At 38.0% G+C, this 20,466-nt stretch overlaps 1 pseudogene; it reads left to right on the top strand.

Annotated features, from left to right (window-relative positions):
- The first annotated feature begins 14,115 nt into the window (after positions 1-14,115).
- LOC102122234 (eukaryotic translation initiation factor 2 subunit 3, X-linked pseudogene) lies at positions 14,116-16,099 on the top strand (annotated as a pseudogene).
- Positions 16,100-20,466: the final 4,367 nt, after the last annotated feature.

Below are 20,466 nucleotides of genomic sequence, written 5' to 3'. Positions count from 1 at the left end.
TCATCCCTGGGATGCAAGGCTGGTTCAACATTCGCAAATCAATAAACATAATCCAGCATATAAACAGAACCAAAGACAAGAACCACATGATTATCTCAATAGATGCAGAAAAGGCTTTTGACAAAATTCAACAGCCCTTCATGCTAAAAACACTCAATAAATTCGGTATTGATGGAACGTACCTCAAAATCATAAGAGCTATTTATGACAAACCCACAGCCAATATCATACTGAATGGGCAAAAACTAGAAAAATTCCCTTTGAAAACTGGCACAAGACAGGGATGCCCTCTCTCACCACTCCTATTCAACATAGTGTTGGAAGTTCTGGCTAGGGCAATCAGGCAAGAGAAAGAAATCAAGGGTATTCAGTTAGGAAAAGAAGAAGTCAAATTGTCCCTCTTTGCAGATGACATGATTGTATATTTAGAAAATCCCATTGTCTCAGCCCATAATCTCCTTAAGCTGATAAGCAACTTCAGCAAAGTCTCAGGATACAAAATTAATGTGCAAAAATCACAAGCATTCTTATACACCAGTAACAGACAAACAGAGAGCCTAATCAGGAATGAACTTCCATTCACAATTGCTTCAAAGAGAATAAAATACCTACGAATCCAACTTACAAGGATGTAAAGGACCTCTTCAAGGAGAACTACAAACCACTGCTCAGTGAAATAAAAGAGGACACAAACAAATTGAAGAACATACCATGCTCATGGATAGGAAGAATCAATATCGTGAAAATGGCCATACTGCCCAAGGTAATTTATAGATTCAATGCCATCCCCATCAAGCTACCAACGAGTTTCTTCACAGAATTGGAAAAAACTGCTTTAAAGTTCATATGGAACCAAAAAAGACTCCGCATCTCCAAGACAATCCTAAGTCAAAAGAACAAAGCTGGAGGCATCATGATACCTGACTTCAAACTATACTACAAGGCTACAGTCACCAAAACAGCATGGTACTGGTACCAAAACAGAGATATAGACCAATGAAACAGAACAGAGCCCTCAGAAATAATACCACACATCTACAGTAATCTGATCTTTGACAAACCTGAGAAAAACAAGAAATGGGGAAAGGATTCCCTATTTAATAAATGGTGCTGGGAAAATTGGCTAGCCATAAGTAGAAAGCTGAAACTGGATCCTTTCCTTACTCCTTATACGAAAATTAATTCAAGATGGATTAGAGACTTAAATGTTAGACCTAATACCATAAAAACCCTAGAGGAAAACCTAGGTAGTACCATTCAGGACATAGGCATGGGCAAAGACTTCATGTCTAAAACACCAAAAGCAACGGCAGCAAAAGCCAAAATTGACAAATGGGATCTCATTAAACTAAAGAGCTTCTGCACAGCAAAAGAAACTACCACCAGAATGAACAGGCAACCTACAGAATGGGAGACAATTTTTGCAATCTACTCATCTGACAAAGGGCTAATATCCAGAACCTACAAAGAACTCAATCAAATTTACAAGAAAAAAACAAACAGCCCCATCAAAAAGTGGGCAAAGGATATGAACAGACATTTCTCAAAAGAAGACATTCATACAGCCAACAGACACATGAAAAAATGCTCATCATCACTGGCCATCAGAGAAATGCAAATCAAAACCACAATGAGATACCATCTCACACCAGTTAGAATGGCAATCATTAAAAAGTCAGGAAACAACAGGTGCTGGAGAGGATGTGGAGAAATAGGAACACTTCTACACTGTTGGTGGGATTGTAAACTAGTTCAACCATTATGGAAAACAGTATGGCGATTCCTCAAGGATCTAGAACTAGATGTACCATATGACCCAGCCATCCCATTACTGGGTATATACCCAAAGGATTATAAATCATGCTGCTATAAAGACACATGCACACGTATGTTTATTGCGGCACTATTCACAATAGCAAAGACTTGGAATCAACCCAAATGTCCATCAGTGACAGACTGGATTAAGAAAATGTGGCACATATACACCATGGAATACTATGCAGCCATAAAAAAGGATGAGTTTGTGTCCTTTGTAGGGACATGGATGCAACTGGAAACCATCATTCTTAGCAAACTATCACAGGAACAGAAAGCCAAACACCGCATGTTCTCACTCATAGGTGGGAATTGAACAATGAGATCACTTGGACTCGGGAAGGGGAACATCACACACCGGGGCCTATCATGGGGAGGGGGGATTGCATTGGGAGTTATACCTGATGTAAATGACGAGTTGATGGGTGCTGACGAGTTGATGGGTGCAGCACAGCAACATGGCACAAGTATACATATGTAACAAACCTGCACGTTATGCACATGTACCCTAGAACTTAAAGTATAATAATAAAAAATAATAAAAATAATAAAAAATAAAAAATAAAGTTATGAAACGTATTTACTGGATAAACTCCAGTGATTTGTATAGTGATTTGTAACATGTGTTCCTGAAAGAAACGATACAGAAATAAATAGCATTATAAAAAAAAAAAAAGAATTAGATTGCCATTACACTTTTCAAAGTCGAATACCAAACAAAACAACTATGAATCAATCTTTATAAAAATACGCAATGAAAGAAAATGTGAAACAAGGATTTTATATCCAATCAAGCTGTTCTTCAAAGAGCAAGAATAGTGCAAATATTTTCAACATATAAGAACGTAGGAGATTCCAAATGTGGCAGCCCTTTTTGAGGAATTTGCTAGAGCGTGAACTTCACAAAAGTGATCATTGGGAAAGCTCTAATAGAACTGATGATGAGCTTTTTTTTTTTTTTTTTGACAAAATCTCACTCTATTGCCCAGGTTGGAGTGTAGTGGCACAATCATAGCTCATTGCAGCCTTGAACTCCTCGGCTCAACGGAGGGATCCTCCCACCTCAGTCTCCCAAGTAGCTGGGACTACAGGTACAAGCCACCAAGCCTGGTTAATTAAAAAAAATTTTTGTAGAGACAGGTTGTCCCTTTGATGTCAAGGCTGGTCTCAATCTCCTGGCCTCAAGCAATCCTCTCTCCTTAGGCTCCCAAAGTACTAGCCTTACAGGCATGAATCACCACACCCAGGTGCATTTTAAAATATATAAATGTACACATAAGACTGAAACAAATGTAGGATAAGGGTAGAAAATTAAGGTATAAATATTATATCTTGTCAAAAGTAGACATTAAGCAACTAAAAAACAACAAAGTACAACAATTAAGGAAAGAGGAAAAATAGGAAAAGCTTGGTGCTATATAAGCAACATACGGGCACTAAAGGACGCTGGGGGAAAAAATGGTATCAACCAGATAGTTAAAGCATAGATAAGAAAACGGGGACTAAAGATACTTTTAAAAAGAATAAATACAAAGGTAACCACTAGAATAAAAACACAAACCTTCCTAGACTGTACAAATAATAAATAAATAGCGCAAATGATGTACATCTCATACAGAAAAAAACAAACAAATACAAAACACACATAATTAAAAGTATCAGGACAAAGCATATTTGTTATATTGATACATGTGAATACATTTAACTCCCCATTTAAAGAAATCCATTTTCAATTTGGTTTACAAAACAAGACCCAAATACACGCATTAAAGAAGAGGCAATTTGAAAGCAAAGTAATTCAATGAGGTTAAAACTAGAAGAATAAATACTTTACCCTATTTCTCTCATTAAGTATAAATTAAAATTCTAATTTTTTTTCTTTTTTGGGTATTTTTTTGTTTTGTTTTGAGATGGAGTCTTGCTCTATTGCTAGGCTGGAGTGCAGTCGTGCAATCTCGGCTCACTGCAACCGCCACCTCCCTGGTTCAGGTGATTCTTATATATCTCATATATCCCACACTCAGATCTGAAAAAGCCAGCAATGTAGAAAAGTCAAGAGGTACCAACAGAGCAAACCAACTGTGGTCCACACCTACCCATGGCCAAGTGGGGGGGCCTAGACTTCCATCTCATGAGACTTCAACTCAACGGAAAAGCTGAAAAACTATTTCAAAAAATAAAAGAATTAAGTATGGTGGCAGGATACAAAATAAGTATACACAAATCAATGGACCTTGTATATCAAACAAGAAAGTGTGAAAATTAGAATTAGACTATAAAATTTGTATTACATTATGATATGTTAAAATATCAAGGAACAAATTTAAGAAATATTTGTAGAAAGCTTTACAGTGCTACTGAGAGACCAAAAACAGACTTGAACACATAGAAAGTTCAGCGGAAAATAAGAAAGATGCTAATGCCAGGGTTATGAGAGGACTCCAATAGCCGCCACTTCAGGGGGCATACAGGAATTAGTAAGATAGAGGTGAGATCCAGAGAAGGTGAGTGGGGTCTTCCCAAAACATTTGAGGCTATGAATCTTGCTAATGATGAACCGTCAATTCCAAAGAGCCAAGTGTGAAGACTTCAGGGGTTTGGAAGGCGGACAATAGAGAATAGGGGATCTACAGAGCTGGGCATGGTGTGAAAATAAAGACTGACCCTGGTATCTGGTGCTTCTTGTGATAACTGACAAAAGCAATAGTAAGAGACATAATGAGATTAGTCTTAGTGAACTCAAGGCAAATAGTTTTGGAGAGTCTGTGAACAGAGGGAATAGGGACTAGTTGATGGATATATCAGGCTCTCTCTTCACCCCTGACAACAGATGATTTCTCAGGCCAGAATACCTTGGGATCATTTATTTTTTGGTTTATCAAACTTCTCTTATAGCCTATATCCAAATTCAAACATATATTATGGACAGAGAGAAGATTTTTGCAATTCATATAGTATGCAACAAGAGAACGGTATTTGAAATACATATGGAACTCCTAATATTCTATAAGACAATCTACAAAAAGGAGGCAAAACTGAAATGCTAATAAACATATGAAAATTTGTACAAATATGTACAAAATCATTTTTAATCAGATACATGAGAAATAAAATAAGCAGATACTTTGGCTTATCATTAGATAAGCCGAAATTTTAAAATGTGATGACAGCAAGTATTGAGAGGTAACTGGAAAACAGGAACTCTCAGTCACTTCTGTGACAATGTTTTTTAGGATATCTAGTACTCTTGACACTGAGTGTAGTCTGAAACCCAGAAAATCCACTTCTCAGGGTAAATTTTAGAAATGTTCTTGTCTCTATAAGAAGACATGTATGAGATATCTATGTGGTCAAGTTCATAATAAACAAAAACTAGAAACAAAGTAAACATCTAACAGAGAATGAATGACAAAGTCAGTTATGTTACATGTCTATAATAGAACACTAAATAACAGAGAAAATAAATGAACTGATTATGTGCTAAAATTATGTACTGTTGAGAGTGAAAACACAAGTATCAAAGAAGATATGTATAATGTAGTACTATCTTTCTACAGCTTACAAATACAAAACAAAATAAAAGACCTTGTGTATTCTTTATGGGCACATGCATATAAGTGTAAAAGTATAAAAACATGGACTACAGGGCTATACACCAGCTTCAAGATAGTGCCAGTCTCTGGGGATGAAGGGAGAAAAATGAGATAGGAAAGGTCGAACTGAATCTTTATTTTATTTAAACAGAACAACCCGCAACAAATACAGTACAATGATATTTTTTGTTCATTCTGAGAGGTAAGCACCTAAGTGTCTGTTATATAGTCCTAGATACTTTCTGTATCTAGGATTATTTCACTTTTTAAATTTTAGTTTCTATTTGGATTTCAGAAAGAATAGGAATCTACAAAAAATATTTTGTATGTTGTCCCTTAAAAGCAGATATTTTGGCATTCATCTTAAAATCCCAAGTGCCTTCAAACAGGCTATTCAATTAATATTATGTAACTAAGTAAATAATAAATAAATAAATGAATGAATGAATCCCACTTCTAAGTGCCTCTGCTTTTCCACATAAATCACAAAACATAAAAGAAATGAAGAGTAATTAATATATATAGGGCAATATACATATAATACAACTCAATCTTCGTTTTTGCTTTCTGTCAATGCTATTTGTGACTGGGCCTTTAATGCTCTGGACTTTTTGCCTACTTCTGCCTCTGTCCACCTAGTGAACTTGACCTTTGCACTACATCTGTGGATGGGACAGATGTCTCCCATCGAGGGGATAACCAGTTTCAGATCCTGTTCTCCAGACCTGCCTTGATGTCTTCCACGTTCCAAAATGACATGCAAAATTATATAAGCAATGGCTTTAAATTTTATTTCCCATTTGTTTTTAAAGTTGTTGAAACAATACCATTCTTAGAGTGGTAGACTACTTGTTAGACTACTTATTAAAAGCAGGGAGAACTTTGGGAGGCCGAGGCGGGCGGATCATGAGGTCAGAAGATCGAGACCATCCTGGCTAACATAGTGAAACTCCGTCTCTACTAAAAATACAAAAAATTAGCCGGGCGTGGTGGCAGGCGCCTGTAGTCCCAGGTTCTCAGGAGGCTGAGGCAGGAGAATGGCGTGAACCCAGGAGGCAGAGGTTGCAGTGAGCCGAGACCGCGCCACTGCACTCCAGCCGAGGCAACAGAGCGAGACTCTGTCTCAAAAAAAAAAGGGGGGGTGCGGTGGGGAGAAAAACCAGAAAAGAAATAAATGCTAATTCTTAACATATGTTTAAAAATCATTGCCACTAAATTTTCAAGAGTTATTTGCTTATGTAAGGGAAATTTTACCCAAGCTACTGCAAAGAATTTGCCAATTATATTGCATAATAATATTACCAAAAATTGGGAATTAGAGTAAAATATTGATTTTTCTGGGCATGTGAGATTTCTCAAGGAGGTAGACACAAAATAATGTCTCTTCAGGAAAGGTTGTATTAAAAGATATTTTTATAGTTCTCAAAGATATCAAAGTTCACTTTGGGAGCCCCAGGTGGGTGGATCACAAGGTCAGAAGTTCAAGACCAGCCTGGCCAAGATGGTGAAACCCTGTCTCTACTAAAAATACAAAAATTAGCTGGGCATGGTGGCGGGCACCTGTAATCCCAGCTACTCAGGAGGCTGAGACAGAGAATTGCTTGAACCCGGGAGGTGGAGGTTGCAGTGAGCCGAGATCGCACCACTACATCCAGTCTAGGTGACAGAGCAAGACTCCATCTCAAAAAAAAAAAAAAAAGAAAAGAAAGAAACAAAATCAAAGTCATATTTTCCATCTGATAAAGTACCTCTTGAATTTGAAAACTATACTATATTTGTATTATCTGCTCAACTACAAGATGACTTTGGGATTATATCTTTATAAAAAGAAAACTGCTTTATGCCATTAAATGCCCTATCTTCTTATCTTTGTGATATTCTTTAACTAGGATAGCGTTTAGGCACTAATCTTTTCCTGAGTTTTACACTTAGCTCACTTTTCTTTTTACTCCCATTTCCTCATCAATATCATTTATTCATGTCTTTTAACCATTGGTTACATACATAGGATTTTGATGCCAGTATTTCTAGCCGACTTCACTCCGACAATCTGACTTGTCTAACAGCTTACTGGATGTATCACAAATACTGTAAACTCAGTAGGTCCCCCCAAAAATTAATTTACCCATAATTTATTTCTTAATCTATTTTCTCTGTCTTGATTTTTTTAATTTTATTATTATTTTTTTTTTTTTTGAGACTGAGTCTCACTCTACTGCCCAGTCTGGAGTGCACTGGTGCAATTTCAGCTCACTGCAACTTCCGCCTCCTGAGTTCAAGTGATTCTCCTGCCTCAGTCTCCTAAGTAGCTGGAATTACAGGTGCCAACCACCATGGCTGGCTAACTTTTGTATTTTTAGTACAGAAGCAGTTTCACCATCTTGACCAGGATGGTCTCAAACTCCTGACCTCAAGTGATGAAGTAATCTGACCATCTCGGCCTCCGAAAGTGCTGGGATTACAGGTGTGAGCTACCACGCCAGGCCTGTCTTGATTTTTAATGCCTTATCTATTATACTGTAAGTCCAAAATTCTTTCCTTTCCCGTTCCAAAATCCTGTTGATTCTACCTCTAACTGTGTGCCAAACAACTTACCTTCATTTCAGCTGTCCCTTGGTCATAATTCTCTCTCACTTGACTTGAAATGTTCCCCAAATGAGCTCTATGTCTTTTACTTCTCCCCATTTCATGTAAACTATCATCCAAACTGTTTCCACTACAATCTTCTAAGAATCCAGTTCTGTCCTATATCACCTAATCAGTCTCATCAATGACTTTTTATCCCTATCAGGATAAGAATCCAGATTTCTTAGAATGGTCCTTTTTACTTTTCCATGTATATCTCCTACTGCCTTCCCCCTCCAGGACATGAGTCTTCTTAATATATTATCTTTATATCCCTTAACACAATGTTTAGCAAAAGCAGACATTTGATAAATATTTTTCAAGTAAAAAAATAAAAGAATGAATGAATATTTACCTTAACACATAACCGTGTTTCATGCCTTTTAGTCTTTTGCACAAGTCTTGAAAACCTTCACACCCCACACCATGGTGCTGCTTCCCGCTATCCCTATCTGTCAAACAGTTACCTATTTATTAATATCTTTCCATACCCAGCTCAACTGTCACTTCCTCCAATGTCTTCACTCACCCCTCCCTACCAAATAGAGCAAAACAGTTCCTTTCCTCTAATATCAAAATACTTTATCATAGTAATGCTATTGTATTACACAACAAGCAATTGTCATTAACTTGTTTACGTATCTTCTTTCTTAATAGGCTTAAGGGTAAGAACCGTATTTCATTCGACTTATACGTTCCCAAAGCTTAGCATAGAAATTGACATATAGTAATATAGAAGGGGTAGTAAATAATTTTTCAATGAATAAAGAAACAAAAATATGAATCAAAACACAAAAAAATTGGTAAGGGATTTCAAATGATCCTAACTTTGTCTAAAAATGAAATTAAAACATATACTTTTCAAATTCAAAAATCTTGATTGTAATTTTTATTGCTTATTTGTATTCCTAAATTTCTGCCTTTTTCATCTTGGAACAGAGGTCTCAGCACACCATATCATGGTCTACACACTAAAGTACCCTGACTAATTTCTAGACCAAACAAAATGAACTAAGCTTGAAATCAGAGTGCAAATGTTTACCCAAAATGAACTCTAACGGTTTATCCATCACACATTACTGGGTAATGAGAAGTATTTGGTATCTGAGTGTGCATAGTTTTCCTTAGAGGAGTCCAAGGTTTGATTTTAAGCAGAAGACATTCCTTTAATTTTGTAAGTCAAAATGTTCTTACAATCAAAGACAGTTGGGTATTTGTGGGGTGAAGACCAAAAGGACATAATAGTAGGCACATGGTATGTAGTAGATAAATATTTGCCAAATAGGTCTGTTGATTATTTGTGGTTGAATAAAATAGGGTAAATCCATGTTATTTCCTGTTTACTGTTCCTTAATTAACAGAGAGGATTTTGAGAAGCTATCCTTACTCACCCGGATGTCCTATTTTTCTTTATAGAAAGACTCTATATTAACTCGTTCTCTAACATGAATGCTGCAAAAGTACTCTATGAGAACAAATTATTACATATGAAAATTATGAAATAAAATGTTTTTTGCATTTATATATATATGTATATATATAAAATATGCGCGCACACACACACACACACACACACACACACGTTACATATGCAACTCATACACTCACTCCTAAAATGTTAAGAAGAAAATGTAAGTTGAGATCATGCCCATGGTCAGGAGGAGGGTGTTAAAAAAAAAAAAAGGAGGTTCAGAGATGAGGGAAGAATTTTTTTTTGGAGATTCCATGAACAAGCATGTAGGAGAAGATCCCTGTCCTGGTGAGGCTCTTACAGCTGAAACAAATATCTGAGGCAGCTCTGGCTATGAACCTCATGATTTTGCCCAATTGAGGAAACAAGACTTTGGTCACCACCTGCTAGTGCCCTCAAACAGGCCTGCGTTAAGATGAAACAGTCTTAGTCTTACATGGACTCCTTCCATTTCATAATTCTCTGAAGAGCACCCCCTACAAAGCCCAGAAAGCTCCTCAAACCTGTCTTTTCACCCTGGGTCATTCATTTCTTAGCCACCTCTCTACACGCACAAAGTCAATAAAAGGAGTAGTTGATCTTTCCACTCTGCTGCCTTCTGTCTTCTTTGATCTTATTATGGGGAGAATGAAGAATTGAGCCCTGCTGTAATTAGAGCCCCTGCTGTAATTTTAGTTTGTCTATAAATAATAGCCTTGGAACAAAATGATCTGCCAAGGAGAAAATCTAAGGAAACTGCAAGAGGCATTTGACACTCAAATCAGAGACTGCCTACAGCTTTCCAGAGCTTAGAAGCCAAGCTCCAAGAAGAGTCAAGAATGGCTTTTCCAAAATCATCAGTTGACTAACAGTTGACTAACCAAGCCAAGAGGAGACCCTTCACCCAGAACCAAATTTGCCAGCACTTTGATCTTGGGTTTTTAGCCTTTAGAACTGTGAGAAAATAAATTTCTGTTGTTTAAGTCACTCAGCCCGTGATATTTTAGTATGGCAGTCACAGCAGACTAATACATAAAAAGAAACCAAAAAAATTACTCAATACCAGAATCGAGTATTTTGTGCATGCGCACACGTGTGCACGCACATACACATATAATTTATATATATCAATTTAAAACATAATTTATATAATTATAATGTATGTTATAAATCATCTTATTATGTTATAATTTATTTATATAAATTATTGTTATAATTTAAATTCTGCACAGATTTTATGATTCCATTTAAATTCCACATAGATATTACTGGGGGAAACCAGCCCCCAATAATTCAACATAGGTTCTTTTCTGTTTTCCCTAAGTGTCGGCCGGTCTGAGAAATAAAGGGAAAGAGTACAAAAGAGAGAAATTTTAAAGCTGGGTGTCCGGGAGAGACAGCACATGTTGGCAGGTTCTGTGATGCCCCTCAAGTCACAAAACCCGCAAGTTTTTATTAGTGATTTTCAAACGGGAGGGAGTGTACAAATAAGGTGTGGGTCACAGAGATCACATGCTTCACAAGGTAATAAAATATCACAAGGGAAATGGGGGCAGAGTGAGATCACAGGACCGGGGTGAAATTAAAATTGCTAATGAAGTTTCAGGCACGCATTGTCATTGATAACACCTTATCAGGAGACAGGGTTTGAGAGCAGACAACTGGTCTGACTAAAATTTACTAGGCAGGAATTTCCTCGTCCTAAGAGGCTTGGGAGCACTACAGGAGACCGAGGCTTATTTCATCTCTTATCTGCAACCGTATAAGACAGACATTCCAAGAGTGGCCATTTTAGAGACCTACCCCTGGGAATGCATTCTCTTTCTCAGGGCTGTTCCTTGTTGAGAAAAAGAATTCAGCGATATGTCTCCTATTCACTTTTGTAAGAGAAATATGGCTCTGTTCCACCTGGCCATCAGGCAGTCAGACCTAATGATTATCTCCCTTATTCCCTGAACATCGCTGTTATCCTGTTCTTTCTTCAAGGTGCTCAGATTTCATATTGTTTAAACAAACATGCTTTATGAACAATTTGTGCAGTTAACACAATCATCACAGGGTCCTCAGCTTACAAAAATGATGGGATTAAGAGATTAAAGTAAAGACAGTCATAGGAAATCACAAGAGTATTGATTAGGGAAGTGATAAATGTCCATGAAATCTTCACAATTTATGTTCAGAGATCGCAGTAAAGACAGGCATAAGAAATTATAAAAGTATTAATTTGGGGAACTAATAAATGTCCATGAAATCTTCACAATTTATGTTCTTCTGCCATGGCTTCAGTCAGTCCCTCCATTCAGGATCCTTGACTTCCCGCAAAAAAAAAAAAAAAAAAAAAAAAAAAAAAAAACAACACTTTTCTCTGTTACATTATTATTGTTTTACCGGACAGTTAATACTCTACTTGAAAAAAGTGAAAGGAAAATCAATACAGTACACTTCTAATAAGTTAATTCTTCAAAATTCACTTAAATAAAAATGGCTTTACCAGTATTATTTTATGAAATGGAGTTCCTGACTACCCCTTTCTCATGAGCGGTTTTTCAGTACTTGATTCTATTTCTTACCATTTCCATGGCTTCACAAGACTAAATCCAAGCAAAGTTTGGCTCCAGGTAGGAATGTTAAGGTGCAGTGGTCTGCATTCTAGTGAGGTTCCTTTCCTCTCTTCTTTCCTTTTCTTTGTCTCCTTCTAAGAATGACATTTGACTCTAAGCCTCCATAACTAGAAAAAGAATTGATCTTCATTTGTATCTTGAAATGATACTTTAGAGGTAATGACAAAGCCATCAAGGATTGGGTAGTTTTTTTTTTTTTTTTTTTTTTTTTTGAGACAGAGTCTCGCTCTGTCACCCAGGCTGGAGTACAGTGGTGCGATCTCTGCTAACTGCAAGCTCCGCCTCCTGGGTTCATGCCATTCTCCTGCCTCAGCCTCCCAAGTAGCTGGGACTACAGGCACCTACCAACATGTGTGGCCAATTTTTTTTTTTTTTTTTTTTTGGTATTTTTAGTAGAGACAGGGTTTCACTGTGTTCGCCAGGATGGTCTCAATCTCCTGACCTCATGATCCACCCACTTTGGCCTCCCAAAGTGCTGGGATTACAGGTGTGAGCGACTGCACCCAACTAGGATTGGGTAGTTTTAGAGAAAGGTGCTATGAGTGTTAAGTTGCTTAGCAAAATAAATCAAAATTATATCAATACATTTGGTATGTTCCATCCTATAGCTCTCTAGCTCTTTGAAATTCTAATTTTGAAGATAATATGAGATTTTAAGGATAATATGCTTCAGAAATATAAAGCACCTGAGGTACAGGCACCAATCCCAAACATCAGACAGAAGACCAATGAAGCCCTTGAAACTGGAAATCAAAAAATAAAGAAAAAAAAAATTCAGGATAAATCTGGAAATCATCTTTAGTTTTCCTGCAGCTTTTGTAATAAATATGGTATGCCTAAAAAAAGACAAGATTAACCTCAGCTCCCCTTGGTCTGACTACTTCTTAATCTTCCCCTCAACTGTCAAGATGTCACTTATTCTAAAATACAAGACTTAACCAACTTGGAGAAAATTGTTCAACTGTCATATGCAAATAATATTTTCTAAAACAGCATTGTAAATAGATAACCTGTGTCATGGAGGACAGAAACAATTAAAGAATTTGATTAATATTTAGAGATAGGGCAATAGAAAAATCTCAGAAATGCAAAATACATGTATGTTTATCTTCCATGGGTTCATCTCAGTTTCACCATGCTATGTTTTTGACAGTTATTCTTTGAGAGATATGTCTAAGAGGTCAAGAATATCTTCCTAATCTTTCCGGCTCTAGTCTGGGTTAAAAATCCCAACAGAGTCGGGTGGATCATGAGGTCAAGAGATTGAGATCATCCTGGCCAACATGATGAAATCCCCGTCTCTACTAAAAATACAAAAATTACTTCTAGTCTGGGTTAAAAATCCCAACAGATGTGGGTGGATCATGAGGTCAAGAGATCGAGACCATCCTGGCCAACATGATGAAACTCCATCTCTACTAAAAATACAAAAAATTTCGGACGTGGTGGCGGGCGCCTGTAGTCCCAGCTATTCGGGAGGCTGAGGCAGGAGAATAGCTTGAACCTGGGAGGCGGAGTTTTGCAGTGAGCTGAGATCTTGCCACTGCACTCCAGCCTGGCAACAGAGGGAGACTCCTTCTAAAAAAAATAAAAATAAAAAAATAAAAATCCCTGAATGCCCACACTTGCTTCTTTTGTAGCATCTTACATGCAGAATTTCAGATGTGTATTTATTTTTCAGTCTCTCTTCTTGAAAACAAAAATCATTTTAGACTCACCTCACGTGGTGGGGTTGGTGGCTACCCTCAGTATTGCCTGCACGAGTATCTACCAGGAGTGCAACCAATAGATCCAGCAACTTTGTATCATGTTTTCTAGTAAACCTACCAACAGTCACTGTGCATATTCAAGTGGAGAGAAGTCCAAGCAGTGAGGCCACTGCAGCACTGGCCATCCTTTACAGGACTGAGCACCTAATTCGCCTTCCTGTCTCCACTTCCCTGCACCCACTAGGAGTCCTGCAGACACAATCAGCCCGAAGCCAGGGCGGCTTCCTTCCTTTTCTGGCAAGATGGCCTACCGCGAAGCTGGAGTGACTCTGGGCCGGCCGCATTTTTCCTGCCAGATTCTCGCTACCTTGAGTGTTACCAGGTTGATGCCACTTTCACACGAAGTTATCAGCAGACAAGTCACAGTTAATATAGGTACAATTTGTCATGTAGCTCATGAGAAATCCACCCTTGTCAAAGCTATTTCTGGAGTTGAGACCGTCAGGTTCAAAAATGAACTAGAAATAAATATTACAATCAAGCTTGGATATGCTAATGCTAACATTTATAAACTTGATGACCCAAGTTGCCCTAGGCCAGAATGTTATAGATCTTGTGGTAGGACTACATCTGATGAGTTTCCTACAGACATTCCAAGGACCAAAAGGAACTTCAAATTAGTCAGACATGTTTCCTTTGTGGACTGTCCTGGCCACGATATTTTGATGGCTACTGTGCTGGATGGTGCAGCAGTGATGGATGCAGCTCTTCTCTTTATAGCTGAATCTTTTCCTCAGCATCAGACATCTGAACACCTGGCTGCTATAGAGATCATGAAGCTGAAGCGTAATTTGATTCTACAAAATAAAATTGATTTGGTTAAAGAAAGGCTAAAGAACAATGTGAGCAGATCTTTGTATTTGTACAAGGTACAGTAGCAGAGGGAGTTCCCATTATTCCAATTTTAGTTCAGTCGAAATACAGTATTGACATTGTGAGTACATAGTAAAGAAAATTCCAGTACCCTCAAAAGACTTTACTTCAGAACCCCAACTTATTGTTATTAGATTTTTTGATGTCAAAAAACCTGGCTGTGAAGTTGATGACCTTAAGGGAGGTGAAGCTGCTGGTGGTAGTGTGTCGGGAGTTTATTCCTTCTGGTGGGTTGTTGGTCTAGCTGACTTTAAGAAAGGTGGTGCATCTGGAGTTCATTCCTTCCGGTGGGTTCCTGGTCTGGCTGACTTCAGGAATGAAGCTGTAGAGCCTCATGGTGAGTTTTACAGCTCATAGAAGTAGTGTGAACCCAAAGAGTGAGCAGCAGTAAAATCTATTATGAAGAGTGAAAGAACAAAGCTTCCACAGCGTGGAAGGGGACCCAATGGAGTTGCTGCTGCTGGCTCCTGCTGCCAGCTTTTACTCCTTTATTTGGTCCTGCCCGTGTCCTGCTGATTGGTCCATTTTACAGAGTGCTGATTGGTCCATTTTACAGAGTGCTGATTGGTCCATTTTTGCAGAAGGCTGATTAGTGCATTTACAATACTGTAGCTAGACACAGAGCACTGATTGGTGCATTTACAATCCTGTAGGTAGACACAGAGTGCTGATTGGTGCATTTACAATCCTTTAACTAGACAGAAAAGTTCTCCAAGTCCCCACCGAACCCAGAAAGTCCAGCTGGCTTCACCTCTCATTAGTCTCCTAAAAGGAGTGTTAAAGGTGGGCCAGGAGATAGAAGTCAGACCTGGTATTGTCTCCAAAGACAGTGAAGGAAAACTCACGTGTAAACCAATCTTTTCCAAAATTGTATCACTTTTTGGCGAGCATAATGATCTACAATATTCTGCTCCAGGCAGTCTTAGTGGAGTTGGAACAAAAATTGACCCCACTTTGTGCCGGGCTGACAGAATGGTGGGGTAAGCACTTGGTGCATTCAGAACCTTACATGAGACATTCACAGAATTCGAAATTTCCTGTTTCCTACTTAGTCAGCTTCTAGGTGTACGTACTGAAGAAGACAAGACAGCAGCAAAGGTACAAAAGCTGTCTAAGAATGAAGTGCTCATGGTGAACATAGGATCCCTGTCAACAGGAGGAAGATGTAATGCTGTCAAGGCTGATTTGGATAAAATTATTTTGACCAATCTAATGTGCACAGAAGTAGGAGAAAAAATTTCCCTTATCCAAACAATTGGAAAATACTGACATTTAATTGGTTGGGGTCAAATAAGAAGAGAAGTGACAATCAAGCCAACAGTAGATGACGACAGAAGAATACCAGTTAAATAATACATTTAGATGGAGTTAGAAGTTGTAATTTCTCTTACCAACCAAGGGGCTTATTTTCAAGGCAGTACTGTGAAATTGATTTCACAGTTCATTACCTTAGTAGGTAGCAGTAAGCTTATTCTCATTTTTTTGGTTGTGAAAACCTAACAGGATCTACAACTAATGTAAAAATTGGCATGATGTTTGATTAAATCTACATTTTAGCAGAAGTTAAGCATTCCCATATGTCTAAATTATACATCAATGCAGTTTGAAATGAAACTTTGCTACAACCAGCCTTTGCTGTAGTACACATACATACCACTGAAACTCCCTGAAATAAAGATTTTCTTTTATTTCATGATTTGTCTTTGCGTGACTCCAGGCAGAAGGACTATCGTACCAGCAAAAAAAGAAAAAGAAAAAAGAAAAAAAAAAAACACAAATTCTCTTTGAAGACCAACTCCCTTTTCTTTGGCCTCATATTTTATGTTGTTTTATCTTTGAAATTTTGCCTGAAAAGGAAATTAATGGGTTCAAATGAAGCTATTCTTTAGAGCATGAATGCTTGTTCCCATGGACAAATCTTCTTTCCCCTTACCAACTTCCTTGCCTGAAAAACAGGAAACCAGAGTCAGAGGTTATCTGCCACTCCCTGCCTTGAGATTATTTCTGCATTGTTTAATGCCTGAAACCCAATAGTCTTTCTCCATTGGAAAATACGGTTATACCACATGATTCTAGATGAGTAACAAAGATCTTTCTAGGCCTTCATTTTATGGTTTTTTTTTTTTTTTTTAACTGTTAAATTGTGGTCATGACATAGATTCTAATATTCCTAATCTTTGGATGTTTCAAAAAGTAAAAAATGTTAGAAAGTAATGAGGGAGTCTTTCTGATTTTTAACTTATTCCCCATGTCGCTGTACTTACGGTACTTCTTTTTTGTTTGTTTGTTTGTTTTGTTTTGTTTTTTTGAGACAGAGTCTTGCTCTGTCTCCCAGGCTGGAGTGCAGTGGCACGATCCCGGCTAATTGCAACCACCACCTCCTGGGGTCAAGTGATTCTCCTACCTCAGCCTCCTGAGTAGCTGGGAATACAGGCACCTGCCACCTCGTCTGGCTGATCTTTGTATTTTTCTTTTTCTTTTTTTTTTTTTTTTTTTTTTTTTTGAGACGGAGTCTCGCTCTGTCACCCAGGCTGGAGTGCAGTGGCCGGATCTCAGCTCACTGCAAGCTCCGCCTCCCGGGTTTACGCCATTCTCCTGCCTCAGCCTCCCGAGTAGCTGGGACTACAGGCGCCGGCCACCACTCCCGGCTAATTTTTTTTGTATTTTCAGTAGAGACAGGGTTTCACTGTGTTAGCCAGGATGGTCTCAATCTCCTGACCTCGTGATCCGCCCGTCTCGGCCTCCCAAAGTGCTGGGATTACAGGCTTGAGCCACCGCGCCCAGCCGATCTTTGTATTTTTCATAAAGACAGGGTTTCACCATGTTGGCCAGGCTGGTCTTGAACTCCTGACCTCAAGTGATCTGCCTGCCTTAGCCTCTCAAAGTGCTTGGATTATAGGCATGAGCCGCTGCACCTGGCTTGTTTTTCTTTATTTATGTTTTTGCTTCATAAAAGGTTCTGTTGAGCAGTGATTCCCAGCTGTGGCTGATATAGAATTGCTAGGCAAGCTTTAAAAAAAAAATGCCCCACAGAGATTCTGATTTAATTGGCTTGGAGTAGAACTCAGGCGTTGATATCTTTAAAAATTGTCCCCAGTGTTGAGAAACAAATTTGGAGAGTTGAGAAGTAGCTATATTAAATTACAGAATCTTACTGAGTAGTCTGGTAATACTCTTTGCTTTGCTTAAATTTGCATTGAGATGGGATCTGAAGCCACTGTCATCATATTGTGCTCCTTTGAATGTTCAAGTTTCGTTGTAGAAATTTAGAAGCTCTATGTTTATCTAAGTTGATGTTTTGAGGAAGCATATTAATTTTATATACTTGACTGACTGTGAAGGTTGTGTTGTAGCATGAGAAACACAAATAAAACAATCCTAAACGAAAAATTAATTTTAAAACAATTTTAAGGGATTTAAAGTAGGGAAAATATGTACAGATATTGGAACTTTTATTGCTGAGTAGGAATTTGTGCAGTTGTATTTGTATTGTTGAACAAAAAACTATGTCCATAGGTGAATTTTTTCATTTATTATTTATTTTACTTTATTTTTTTGGACAGGGTTTCACTCTGTCGCCGAGGTGGGAGTGCAGTGACATGATCTCAGTTGACTGCAAACTTTGCCTCCCGGGCTCAAGCAATACTCCTGCCTTAGCCTCCCAAGTAGCTGTGATTACAGGCATGTACCACCACACTCGGCAATTTTTTTTTTCTTTTTCTTTTTCTTTTTTTTTTTTTTGAGTAGAGACAGAGTTTCACCATGCTGGCCAGGCTATTCTCAAACTCCTGACCTCAAGTGATCTCCCCACCTCAACCACCCAAGGTGCTGGGATTACAGGCATGAGCCACTGTGCCCGCCCTGTTCATAGGTGAAATTCTTTTGAAAAGCAGTTCTATTATAGCAGATTCTATATTTAAGCAATGAGCTGAACAACCTGGGTTTTCTTTTTGTTTTCACATAAAATCTGCTTGTAAATAGAAAAACCATATCGTGATCATTAATATAAAGAAATGCAAACAAATTATCAGAACATAAAATCAATACATTAATTAAAAGAAATTAATTTTTTAATTAAAAATTAATTTTTAATTTATTTTTTTGGACAGGGTTTCACTCTGTCGCCCAGGTGGGAGTGCAGTGACATGATCTCAATTGACTGCAATTGAGAAAAAGAAAATTAACAGAGCATGTTGCTGAGACTTTGTTTATATCTATACCTCAAGATTGTATTATTGGTGGTTTCATTTTACAAAAGAAGGATGGAAGGAAGGGAAGAGGGAGAAAGAAGGGAGGGAAAAATTATTTATAATCCAGACTTTTGAGCACATATTTAATGTTCAGAAATCCATGGATTTCCTATTTTACAGTTATCTCTAATACCGATCTGCCAGGACTTAGTATTTTTATCTTATTTTTTCTTTAATTAAAATTATGTTCTTATGTAGAAGGTCTGAGAATTACCTATGAAACTGTATAAAATATAGATGTTCAGAACTCATCCAGGCTTACTAAATTTCCAAGTGCAGGAATCAAGCATTTATATATTTCTCTAATTACAGGTGATTCAGGTATACATCTTGGTTAAAACCCAGTGCTCCAGCTGGGCGTGGTGGCTCACGCCTGTAAGCCCAGCACTTTGAGAGGCTGAGGCAGACGGATCACAAGGTCACGAGATCGAGATCATCCTGGCTAACGCAGTAAAACCCTGTCTCTACTAAAATACAAAAACAAAAAACAACAACAACAACAAAAAAAAAACAGCCGGGCGTGGCGGCAGGCGCCTGTAGTCCCAGCTACTCAGGAGGCTGAGGCAGGAGAATAGCGTGAACCCGGGAGTCGAAGCTTGCAGTGAGCCAAGATTGCACCACTGCACTCCAGCCTGGGCAAGAGTGAGACTCCATCTCAAAAAATAATAATAATATTCTCTTTGAAGCAATTGTGAATGGAAGTTCATTCATGATTTGGCTTTCTGTCTGTTACTGGTGTATAAGAATGCTTGCGATTTTTGCACATTAATTTTGTGTCCTGAGATTTTGCGGAAGTTGCTTATCAGTTTAAGGAGATTTTGGACTGAGATGACGGGGTTTTCTAAATAAACAATCATGTCATCTGCAAACAGGGACAATTTGATTCCTTCCTTTCCTAACTGAATACCCTTTATTTCTTTCTCTTGCCTGATTGCCCTAGCCAGAATTTCAAACACTATGTTGAATAGGAGTGGTGAGAGAGGGCATCCTGTCTTGTGCCAGTTTTCAAAGGGAATGCTTCCAGGTGTTGCCCATTCAGTATGATATTGGCTGTGGGTTTGTCATAAATAGCTCTTATTATTTTGAGATACATTCCATCAATACCGAATTTATTAAGAGTTTTTAGCATGAAAGGCTGTTGAATTTTGTCAAAAGCCTTTTCTGCATCTATTGAGATAATCATGTGGTTTTTGTCTTTGGTTCTGTTTAAATGCTGGATTGTTTTTATTGATTTGCATATGTTGAACCAGCCTTGCATCACAGAAATGAAGCCCACTTGATCATGGTGGATAAGCTTTTTGATGTGCTGCTGGATTCGGTTTGCCAGTATTTTATCAAGGATTTTTGCACCGATGTTCATCAGGGTTATTGGTCTAAAATTCTCTTTTTTTGTTATGTCTCTGCCAGGCTTTGGTATCAGGATGATGTTGGCCTCACAAAATGAGTTAGGGAGGATTCTCTCTTTTTCTA

This window comes from Macaca fascicularis, chromosome 2, assembly GCF_037993035.2.
Source record: "Macaca fascicularis isolate 582-1 chromosome 2, T2T-MFA8v1.1".
Classification (NCBI taxonomy): Eukaryota; Metazoa; Chordata; class Mammalia; order Primates; family Cercopithecidae; genus Macaca; species Macaca fascicularis.
Note: the sequence above shows the minus strand (reverse complement) of the source record. Positions and strands in the feature narration are given on the sequence as shown.